Genomic DNA, 11,166 nt, shown 5'->3' with positions numbered 1-11,166 from the left:
TGATCAAATATATTTTAGTTTCATAAACGTGTAATTTATTAATTGCAATGGAAGTGTCATTTTTTTATGGCTTTAGTTTGATCACTTGAGCTTGACTTAATAGAACTCGCCGGAGAACAAGGCCTCAACTTAGTTCGGTTTAAAGAGTTCTTTGGTAATAATTGCAATCTAATATGCATTTATAGATAATTACACCAAATCACGGATGCTCGGCTGACAATGGTCTGCATTAAGCTATCTAATTGCGTCAATCAAACTCAAAAGTGATTTTGTCGAAGGAAGCCTTCATCAAGGACAAAAGCGTTTCATTAGCAAAGACGAAATTGATTCGGTCTAATTATCATCGAGTTTGGAGTTTGAAGGAGCGAGTGTGTGGATCGCAAGCACAAAATCCATATCCAATTACATAAAAACGCGTTTTTTTAACGTAGCCTTGCGTTAACCTCACAAAATGTGAATTTGCACGCACACGCGCGCGCGATAAAACGTTTCATAGAAAGGCATCGCGGTGGCGCGCCTGCTCAAAACACCCCGGCGTCGTGACGCTTCGGCTTCTGCCGCGCATGTGAAGCAGCGCTGCACCCTAGATGTCGCTGTGCGCTTCCCCGCGCGAATAAAGCACGTTGCTCCTCCAGATTCCCACAATGCCTCGTGTTTACCTCCGCGCTGACAGCAGCGGCACCGCGCTCCGGCTCCTCTAGTCCCCCGCCGGACCCCAGCCGTTCTCCAGCGGCGCTGCATGGGCTGGAACGCCGCCGAACGCCGAGGCGACCCCAGCGCAGCCCCGCAGCCGAGCACCGGACGCCGCCGCCGGCTCTGGATGTTTACGGACGCTTCCTCGCTCCGCGTCTGAGGCGAGCGCTCGCGGGGGACGTCGCTCTCGCGCGCCGCAGAGTAAGTTTACGCTTTTCCGCGTTACTCCGCGCGACGGTGCATCACGTTCTCGAGCACGCCGCACTGCGCTTTAAACACTTTGACATGTCATGTTTAATACAGCCGGTGCACGGGATGTGTTATACTTTTGTATAAGTCGTTTGGATGTTTCTGGGCTGTTTAATAGCGCTCAACTGCTAGTTATAATAAAACACGGCAACTTGGATTTATTAGCCGCTCTTACTAAAAGACTAAATGTTGTAAATTAGATGTGGCGTTCATTAACGTTAAAGAAACTTGTAAGTTCGTGAACGATAACGCCGTCGAGCTAAACAGTTTTACGCCTCCTGTCTGTTACGTCACGGCGGTCCCGACGCGATTCGCCGAACGAATCGTTCGCTCGAGTCGGATCTTTTTAATGAACCTTTCGAAACGGCCGGAACGATTCGCTCTCGATCGATTCGTTCAGACAGGTGTTTGATTCGTGACGCGCGACAGGTTAGTCTGGGTGCGTCATACAGCGATTTTAATTACTCGCGAAATATGAATCTTTTTAGTAAATAACTTTTTTTTTATTAAAGCGCCCGCACACTTTTGTGGCCAACAAATGTGTTTATTAAGGTAATTATTAGCATGCGACTGGTAACTGTAATTGGCCTTTTCTTAGCACGTGTCTTTTAGTTACAATTACAATAAACATTCTTATTCCATTTATTAGTGAAAAAAAATAATGAAAACAAATTATGTATATTTTTATGTGTGTATTTTTTGTGTGTATATATTTATTTGTTTATATATATTTTTATGTATGTGTATATTTTTTGTGTATATATTTTTTATTTTATGTTAGTGTTCTGTGTGTGTGTGTGTGTGTGTGTATATTTTTTAATTTATTTATTTTTTTATTTTATGTATGTGTTCTGTATGTATGTGTGTGTGTGTGTGTGTGTATATTTTTTAATTTATTTTTTTTTTATGTTAGTGTTCTGTATGTGTGTGTGTGTGTGTGTGTATTTTTTTTTTTATTAATTAAATTTTTTTATATGTATAGCTTATTAATTTCATATCAGTGACAGTTTTTCCTTTCTTGATCAATTTAACCTAATCAGAAATATTACAGTTTTAGTCAGATTTGCTTTGATTGATTTCGCTTTAACGCCGCCGACCGTCAGCCTGAGTTATTCGAAAGTAACTCTAAATAATTGGTTGAACTGTGCCGGCAGTAAGATATTTGGGTAAGCGTGAAGCGACTTGATGCATTTAAACTGTATCTAAATATGCTTTACGACCGTCTTGATGTTCCTGCCAGGTGTGCTGGTGGACGCGGGCTCTTGGCGGAGCGGTAGTTGAATGTTTTTGGAGAGCGGAGCGCGTGGAGAGAGCTGCGGCAGTAACACGTCTCTGTACGGATCCACATGAAAAGCTTTGTATCCTAGCAACGCAAGAGAGACGCGCCGGCGCCGGCGGGTATCGCTCGTAGGCCGTAGGCCTCGTTGTCAGTGAGATGATGAGCGTCCGGTTTCCTGTGAGCGCATCGAAGTTTGGGCCGTTCGGGGAAGCAGAGAGCTCGTGCTAATATTGCGCAGAGCTGTTGTTTGTGAACGCCTGCTCTCTGTTGCGGAGCGGCATCGATCGAAAGCGGTGCGCTTTACTCTTCTGTCATCCTTTCGTCCAGTCGGCTCTCGTTCTGTCAAAAATGCTAATTCTTCAAAGAGAGTTTGAGAAACATTGTTGTGCCTTTCCACGCGGTCACTAGACCAGAGCTCTCGGCCTTTTTTTAAAGCTACCCAAAAAATGGTCCGTATCATTTGTGCATTATGTTTAATTTCTGGGTGATAGACTAAAAATGAAGTCGTAATTCATAGCGACGCACCAAAGTTGTTTGTTTACAGTGCGTTTAAGCGAAAACTGAAACGCACAACAAAGGGTAATTAAATTTGTGTAATTATGCTGTTGAAGGTGTTGTGTTTTCAGGTGATAAATTCAACCGGCTGTATTCAATTTTTGTCACTGATATCTTAACCAAACGTTTTTGATATTGCTGCTTTATTATTGCTTTTGGTCATAAAGAACTGACATATTTGTCTGTTTTATATATATTTAATTATTTAAATAATTAAATTAAGTAATTAAAATTTAATTATATATTTATATATATATATTTATATATATATATATATATATATATATATATATATATATATATATATATATATATATATATATATATATATATATATATATATATATATATATATATATATATATATTTTTATTTATTTAATTTTTTTCTAACATTAAATTTTTTTTTATCAGAAATCATTAAAATTCACATCTAATTAACTTAAATCATGAGTCTCATGCGACTGAAAACTTGTATAACATTTATTAAAAGAAATTTATAAAACAAACAGAAAAAAAAATACTTTGTAGGGGCCTGTGAAATATCTCTTTTTTTTTTTTTTTTTTTTTTTTTTTTTTTTTTTTTTTTGTGTATTTAATCATTTTTTGTGTGATGGGTGTTTTTGAATTAATTCTGGATCAGATTAAATAAAAAAACAAAACAAAAAAAAACCTTGTAATTGACTGAAAAACAATTCTTTATTTTTACAATAATAGTATGAATGTTCTTTTTTCATTGTGCATTTAAAAAAAGTTTCAGATGAGTATTTTGACTGCCGACGTGACGGAGCACCGTTAATACCGTTAATATAGCTCCATTCATGACCGCCTTGGTCCTCCACGACACAAGAAGAGGACTCCGCTTTACTTCTGAGTCGGATCTTTTCAGCGAATCGGTTGATTCGGTTCACAACGCTGCTTCGAGTGATTGGTCATCCAGTTCAGGAGAGGAAGGTGATCAGTGAATATGAACCACAGTTTTGGTTCGTTTCTCTCATCCTTCCAGTTTCATCGCGTTTCGTTTCCTTCCGGCGTCTTTCTCTCGATTTTATCGAAGCTTCTCTTTGCTGTGTTTCTCGTGGTGTGAGATGGATTCGTGACCTTCCACAAAGCCACTAAGCCTCAGTGCCTTCACTCGGTGTAAGGTTTATCGGTGGCGTTGTATTCCTCCGGCTGATGTCTGCGTCTCTGATTTTTGCCGTTGCGCTGTAGTCTGTTCTTGTCGAGCTCAATTTGCTGCTCTTAACACTCCGTGCGGCGAGGACTTAGATTAAATCCTGGCTTAGATCCTGCCTAGTCTTTGGTTAAAGGAAATGGGGGATCAGCGCTGAACGTGTTTATTTCCTTACGCTTGTTTGCTATTGGGCTGTTCCAGAGGAAATTACCGGAGTATTTAAATGTATCATTTTATCCCGCCTCGTAGCATTCAAAGAGATGTTTAACGGTGAGAGTGTTTGGATACCAGTCACATAAAGGGATTTAATTCACATTTACCAGCTTAGAAGAACTATTTAAGTGTTTGTGATCAAAGACGGCAAATATATATGGTTCAATGCAACCAGGCCTGTCGCAGTAATCTGTATATCGACTTATTGCACAATATATGTACATGACCTCAATCATTTTTGCGATGTATTGCCTCTTATTATTATTATTATTATTATTATTATTATTATTATTATTATTAGTTAAAAAATAAATAAATTATATATATATATATATATATATATATATATATATATATATATATATATATATATATTAGTAAAAATGTTAGAAATTATATTAAATATATTTCTAACATTTTTACAATAAATTAAAAAATAAAATAAAATATATATATATATAACATTTTTTAAAAAGAATTTAAATTAAAAAAACTAAACAAAAAAATTAAATGCATTCCACTTTCAAAATTATTTTTATTTTTTTTTCTGCAAAAAAAATAATCTGCTGATATGGCCTTGTTTAGGGATCTGTGCTAAGTAGGGATTGTGTTTTTCCTTAGAAATCTCCATAAAAGTTCTTTGTGCATTTGTCGTCTTTCTACTTTTTTCACAGTTTATTCGTTTTTTTGTTGTCAGTTGAAAGTGTGCATTATCGTGCTGTTATATTCTGATTATACATTCAGTGGAACGAACGGGTCTTATCGTGACAGGCCTAAACGCAACGACTGAAACCGGTCTGTAAGAGCAGTCTTTTTCGATCTAGATTGAAAGTAAAGAGGCGTTTCTCATCGTAACGCGCCGAACGCACACACACTCCTCTCTCAACTCAAAGGTTGGAGCATGAAAGATGCTCTGGAGAGTCAAGGGCAGAGCGTCCATGAGCACTCTTTCTGCCGCTTGTTTTGTTGCTTTATGTTGTATTGCGTTGTCGTTCGAGAGATAGCTGGTGTCATTTGAATACTCTTTCAAGCAGAAATGCACTGTCACACAGCTCCTCTCTCTCTCTCTCTCTCTGCACAGAAATAGAAATGAGCGAGCCTTTCTCTTTTGACATTCCTCTGATAAGGTAATCAATGAACCATAGCTGGTCATTGAGTGGAAGGTGTGTGTGTGTGTGTGTGTGTTTAATGCTAAAAGCTTCCTGTCACTGACAAATTCATTCTCTGAATTTGCTGTTCCTCATTTCATTGAAGAAGCTCTTACACGGGGAACCGTTTTTGACAGCTTAATTTAACATTTTAAGACAGAATAGACTTGATTGCTGGATGGAATCGCTAATGAGTTGTCAGGATATTTTCAGGGCCTGGATAGCGGCATGAAAGCATGCATTCATTGCCAAAAATAGCGTTTTTGCAACTTTTTTTGCTTCGTAATTAAATAAGGATTTTGAGGTGAGATTGCTGGATTTAGTCATGTAATATTTATTTGAGTGCAGACAAACCGAATGCACCCCAAAAGTTTAGTTTTTGTTTAATTAGAAGCGAAACGTTGAAGAAAGCGGCGTTCGTTCTTTTGTTTTTAGTGTTTATTGGCGTAAACCCAACCAAACTAGTCCAGCTTTTCTGAAGCTGCTTAGAAATACAGAAGCAAACGTTGAACGTAGGTAGTTACAGAAACTCAAGAATAGCAAATCTTAAAACAGCTTGCATGCCTGAAAAAGAACTTTGAAGCGGCTGAAAATAATTGTCAGATGGAGGGAAGACGTGAACGCTGACCTGCTGCTGAGCAACAGTAATAAAGCATACACAAAAAAAGCAACTGACATTTCAGAAAGCAAGCGACTGTTCGGTGGACCTGCTTTACTTCGTTTAATTGATGAAGTTTGGGTTTCTGCTGACAGCCGCAGCGAATGCTTTCATTTGGATTCATCTGATGGTTTATAATCGCTGGTGTAAAGCTTGATTATGAGTTTGATGTTGCTCTGTAAGACATAAGTGGGACGCGGTTTAAGGTGCGTTTTTAAAAGTTGAGTTTCTTTTAACCTGACGGCGTCTTAAAAGTGTGCCCCTTCCGCGCGAGATGCTGGTCGAATGACGTCTGTCTAGTGCGTGTCAAAAAGAAAGGAAAAGCTGTGAAGACGACTTCTAGAATAGTTCTATTTATCTCCAATGTGACGTTGACTTCATACGACAGTAAAAATAAAATGAAGCTGACGTTGAGTTGCGTTTCAGACGCGGCGTTGTCGTTTTTCTGTTTTGCCAACGAATACAGTTCCAAACGAAGCAAGAGAAGAACATTTGTGCTTTTCAGTGTAACGGTGCACGTTTTGGTCCCTGAATCAACGAGTCAGTCAGTGATCCATTCGTAACGGCAGTCTCTTGATTCGTTCCTAAACGAATCAGCCTTTTTAAACCAATACAATACAATGCGTATTTAAAACGACTTAAATTGTCCTAAATGCTTTCTAGCACACAACACAGAAAATGACATGCATTCATGCAAACGTATTTCAATCATCTTTACTCGGTACAGATCTAAAAACATACTAAAGAGACATGTTTTCAAACGGAATAAGAAGCTTATCTTGATACGCATCGGAACAGAGTTCAATAAGAAACGACCACACTAAATGAATCGTTTGAACGAATGATTCAGCGAATCGCTCATTAAGATAGGAACTTATCGAAAAAAGCAATTGCAAAAAATATCAAAAGAATTTTTGTCAGTACCGCTCAAATTATCAGCCAGTCAGATCGCAGCATTTGAAGGTCATATTTTTTTTAATTGAATCGACAAGGTACGTCACGTTTAAAAGTAAAAGCAAACTAAAACTTTTTAATTTAGCTTAACGAATGCTCCGTTTTGTTTTTGAAGCAAACAAATATAATTGCTCTTTGATTTGGGATAAACCGTAACCTGGAAATTCCCCGAAGCCGCTTCTGCTGCTAAAACACAAGTGTCCTTTGGCATATTGAAATGTTGTAGAGTAGATTTTACATTAAAATGTCAATGTAAGATCTTTTGTAGTGCTGCAATGTAAATGTCAGTCAGGCGACTGGGAATATTAATGAAAGCGGAGGTTTTACTAAGAGGACACTTGTGCAAATATCTCTAAGACGAGACATTTATGAGCAGACGGCAGCGGCCCTCAAACTCATTAAACACAATCAATCTACGGACTCTGCTTGTTTTGGTTTGATCCCGGATCGAGCTTTTTGGTTGTTTTTAAGGAATTTCCGGGCCGTTATTTCTAACATTTTGCGAAACGGCAGGCTGGGTTTTTTGTCGAGACTCGCTCAAGCGTTCGCGTTTTTTAAGTGGAGATTCCTAATTGCGATCGAAAACATTGAAATATTATCGTTTTTCTGGACTGTTGAAGATTTACGCTGCTGGTCTGATTAAATGATGCATGGCGTCTGTGTAATCAAGACTGCTCAAACAAATCAGCGTTGCGTTTTTAAGGTTTTTTCCCAGCTGTGAGCTGCAATACGGCTTCATTTAGCGGGAAGCTAAATATTACACGTTTTTTTTAAAGCGAGACTGGTAGTGGCCTAGTTTTGTGATGAATGTTTCTTCCTCTAAAGTTTCCTCTTTTTTTTTTTTTTTTTTTTGTCACATTTGTCTGCCAATTAAAGTGCAAATCCGTAAGAAGACTTTGCAGAAATGATGAAGAGATAACTCTGAAAGATTGATAAGATCAGGTGGAAGCGCTGCTCTCTGATGAAAGTAATAGCCATGCAAGAAAGTCGGTGTGATCTTGCCTAGTCTCTGGTTGGAGAGACTTCATCTCCTTAACTAAGATGTAGCTGAGAGTAATTTCCCCGGCTCGAATTTTTGATTTGATCATTTTTATGGTGAACTATAAATGAATGGGACTAAAAGTTAAACTATTAAGCATCTAGAATGTGTTTTTACTAAGTAATACACACTTTGTAGAGGTAATTTACCAGCTAGTTCACTAAAGAAGAATTGTTCACTAAGCGAACATCACTCTGGACTATTTTCCTGACATTCTGGAGTACATGTAGTAAATAATGTTCAATTTCCTGCACAGACTGATCGTTTCGCTTCATAAGATCTCTAATATATAATCAGGAGCCATGCACTGTTTCACTATTAGGGTTATATGTTACATGTAATGTTGCTAAATTAATGTTTATTGCATATTTCAGTTTAGTGTTTTGCTTGATACTCTATAAATGTTACTGTTTAAAAGCTGCTTGTTGATTGGCTTTCGTTCATCGAATCGTGTATTTCAAAGGTACAAAGGTACTGGTTCACTTTAATAGGTTGGTATATTAACATTTATAATGAAATTGCGGTATTTTACTGTAAATTTAAAGTTAAAACCTAAAACGTTGTTACCGTATTTCTTACGGTAGATTTACGGCAACCACAGCTGCCAGTTTTTCACAGTAAATTTGACCAGATTTTTTTATTTTTTTTTTTTTACAGCGTAGGTGTATATGACTTTTTCTTTTCCAAGCTTGGCAATGCTGGTTTTTGGCCCTCCTTTTACAAAATAATTAATGTATAATGATTCATCCATGACATGTTAATATTTTGTGTATTTTTTTCTTTAAAAAAAATGGTCAAAAATCTGAAATTGCTATTAGTTTCACTCAATATTATTAAATATGTATTTATTGTAATATAAAATTAAACAAAACAGCTGCAATGTTTTTTTAGGGTTGCAGCGCAATACCGATAATCCTTGTTCTTTTTATTTTTATTATTTTAATTTTAAATTTCAATCGATTTTGTGCTTTTAGAGTTTTCAAATAAGCACAAATCAAGAGAATGTCAAATATCCATGTGTTATCATATATTTCCCCGTTATATTTAGGAAAACCGATACAGCAAGAATCTTTTTCAAAAGCTAAGCCACTGAAAATCCTAAAATTAACTCGAAGAATTCCAAACGATGTTATCATTTTTTAGTGGGGTCTATACGGGATGTCACTGGTCAGAAAACATATCCATTTAAGAGAGATGTTCTAATTGGGGGATTTAAACTCTTGACATTTGGCAACCCCATGCATAAAAGCAAGATAATACCAATGTCACATGAAAATGATCCTTTTTAGAATAAATAACCATCGGGCGAATGCGCTTAATTAGTCGCGCAGGGCAGAAATAGTTTAAAATTACATTTTAAATAAGTTTTATAGGCAGCCTGAAATGTATTGTACGCACTAACTCACATTAGTATGTATGACAAGATGGCACTCATGAATGCGTTGGCCAAGCATTTGCATTTGTATGCTTGCACAGAGTGTTTCTGGACTTGGTATGAGAGTACGACTGTCCAAGCAGAGCAGAAAAAAAAAAATCGAATCAGTGGGTGGAATAATGTGATGAGGGTCCTTACTGCAAACTTGGACGCATTTCATGTGGGCACGTTGAACATATGCGGTCGCTCGGCTTTAAGGAGTATTTCCCCTGCAGACCTGTCCTCTTTTTGAAGCTGCATTTTCCTCCCATGATGGTTTCGACGTCACTTCCATTACATCCAGTGAGTGTCAGAGCCGAGGGATTTCAGACGTCTTAATCTCATCCATATGAAAGCAGCGCCATGAGAGGGTTTCTTCCTCTCGTTTGAGACGTGCACTATTTTGAATAATATAAACTGTTGATCTTTTAAGTGTTGCTTGAGGAAGAGGACAGCGTGGCTCAGCCAAAGTTAAATGTTTTTTATTTATTTTCAGTTGTGTGTGCGCTACGGATGAGGATAAAAAACATTTTGATATGCATTCATGTATAAAGCTCGATACGTTTTGCGTCCGTCCTTTAATTAAAAATCATTTGCTCATCAACGGGTGCTCTGCGGTGAATGGGTGCCGTCAAAATGAGTCCAAAAACTTCACAGTAATCCAGTCCGGTCCACCAGTTAATGCCTTGTGAAGCCAAAGTCTGTGAAGAAACATCAATAATTAAGATTATAGATTGAATTATGATTGAAATTCAGTTGCTTTTGGCTAAAATGCGAGTCAATAATAGCACTTCCAACATTGCTAGTCGTCTGGTCTGAATCAGGAGAGCTATCTTACGAGCTAAAACGGTTCTAAACCAATGTATGTGGGTTTTGAGGTGAGAGACAACAGGTGATGGATTTTTTTTCACTAGAGGAAACGTTATGGATTATAGACTTGGCCAGAATTAACGGTTTAATTTAAAATGCATTGATTCTAGATTTGTGGGGTTTTTTTAACAAACAAGCAAATTTTGTCTTCTCCAGATGTTAATCGATGGACGGGAGCGCTGTGGATTATTGCGACGTTTGGACTCTCGTTCTGACGGCACCCATTCGCTGCAGAGCAAGTGCTACATTTCTCCAAATCCCACGAAGAAACGAGCTCCTCTACATCTTAGATGGCCTGAGGGCCACGAGATCGAATCATTTCACGTTTGGGTGAACCGTTCCTCCGAGTCAGATCGCTTATTAAAATAACATCACATCTCTCCTCAACAAGCAGCTTGATTCAAGATCTCATTCGTGTTTGTGCAAGATGAGTTGCATGCCAAAATTTTAATAGGGTTAGAGGTTTGCTCACATCTCTAAGCAGTGCTAACAGTGATGCTTCCCATATTAAATGTTACAGTTAGACCTTATAGGGAAATAATAGAACAAACGCACTTCCCGAGTAACGCGTTTTAATTATATTTAGCGCGTTTATTTCCTCATTCTCAGCCTTCAGAGTTTTTCGTGGGTTTTTAGTGCTTGGGGGAGGTGTTGAGTTGCTGTGATATTGCTTTCACCGTTGTTGAAGTGCCTGACAGGAGAAAACATCACACCCTGACCTCAGTGGAACGTGTTTTGAAAGCCTTGGGCCACACATGCTGTCCTTTGCAGACGCCGTTATAATGTTTGAAACAATAGCCCCATTTAGCAGGCGTTTATTTTCTGTCTCGACTGGTGTTTTTTTTTGTTCATCTTCTAGAAGGGCCAGTAGTGTCTCTCATCACAATGGATTGTTGACCCTCAAGGGCAGTTAGAAAATAA

At 37.9% G+C, this 11,166-nt stretch overlaps 1 protein-coding gene across 3 annotated transcripts in view; it reads left to right on the top strand.

Annotated features, from left to right (window-relative positions):
* The first annotated feature begins 604 nt into the window (after positions 1-604).
* The window catches only part of enox2 (ecto-NOX disulfide-thiol exchanger 2), a 385,733-nt gene continuing 375,171 nt past the window's right edge, over positions 605-11,166 (top strand). The window contains exon 1 of one of the 3 annotated variants that reach the window (XR_006252544.1): positions 605-894. The gene's annotated coding sequence lies outside the window, so the exon portion shown is untranslated. The remainder of the gene's footprint in view (positions 895-11,166) is intronic. The other 2 variants (XM_043257503.1, XM_043257500.1) reach the window with 2 other exon arrangements.

This window comes from Puntigrus tetrazona, chromosome 14 (assembly GCF_018831695.1).
Source record: "Puntigrus tetrazona isolate hp1 chromosome 14, ASM1883169v1, whole genome shotgun sequence".
Lineage (NCBI taxonomy): Eukaryota > Metazoa > Chordata > Actinopteri > Cypriniformes > Cyprinidae > Puntigrus > Puntigrus tetrazona.
This window is presented reverse-complemented; position numbering and strand designations above follow the sequence as displayed.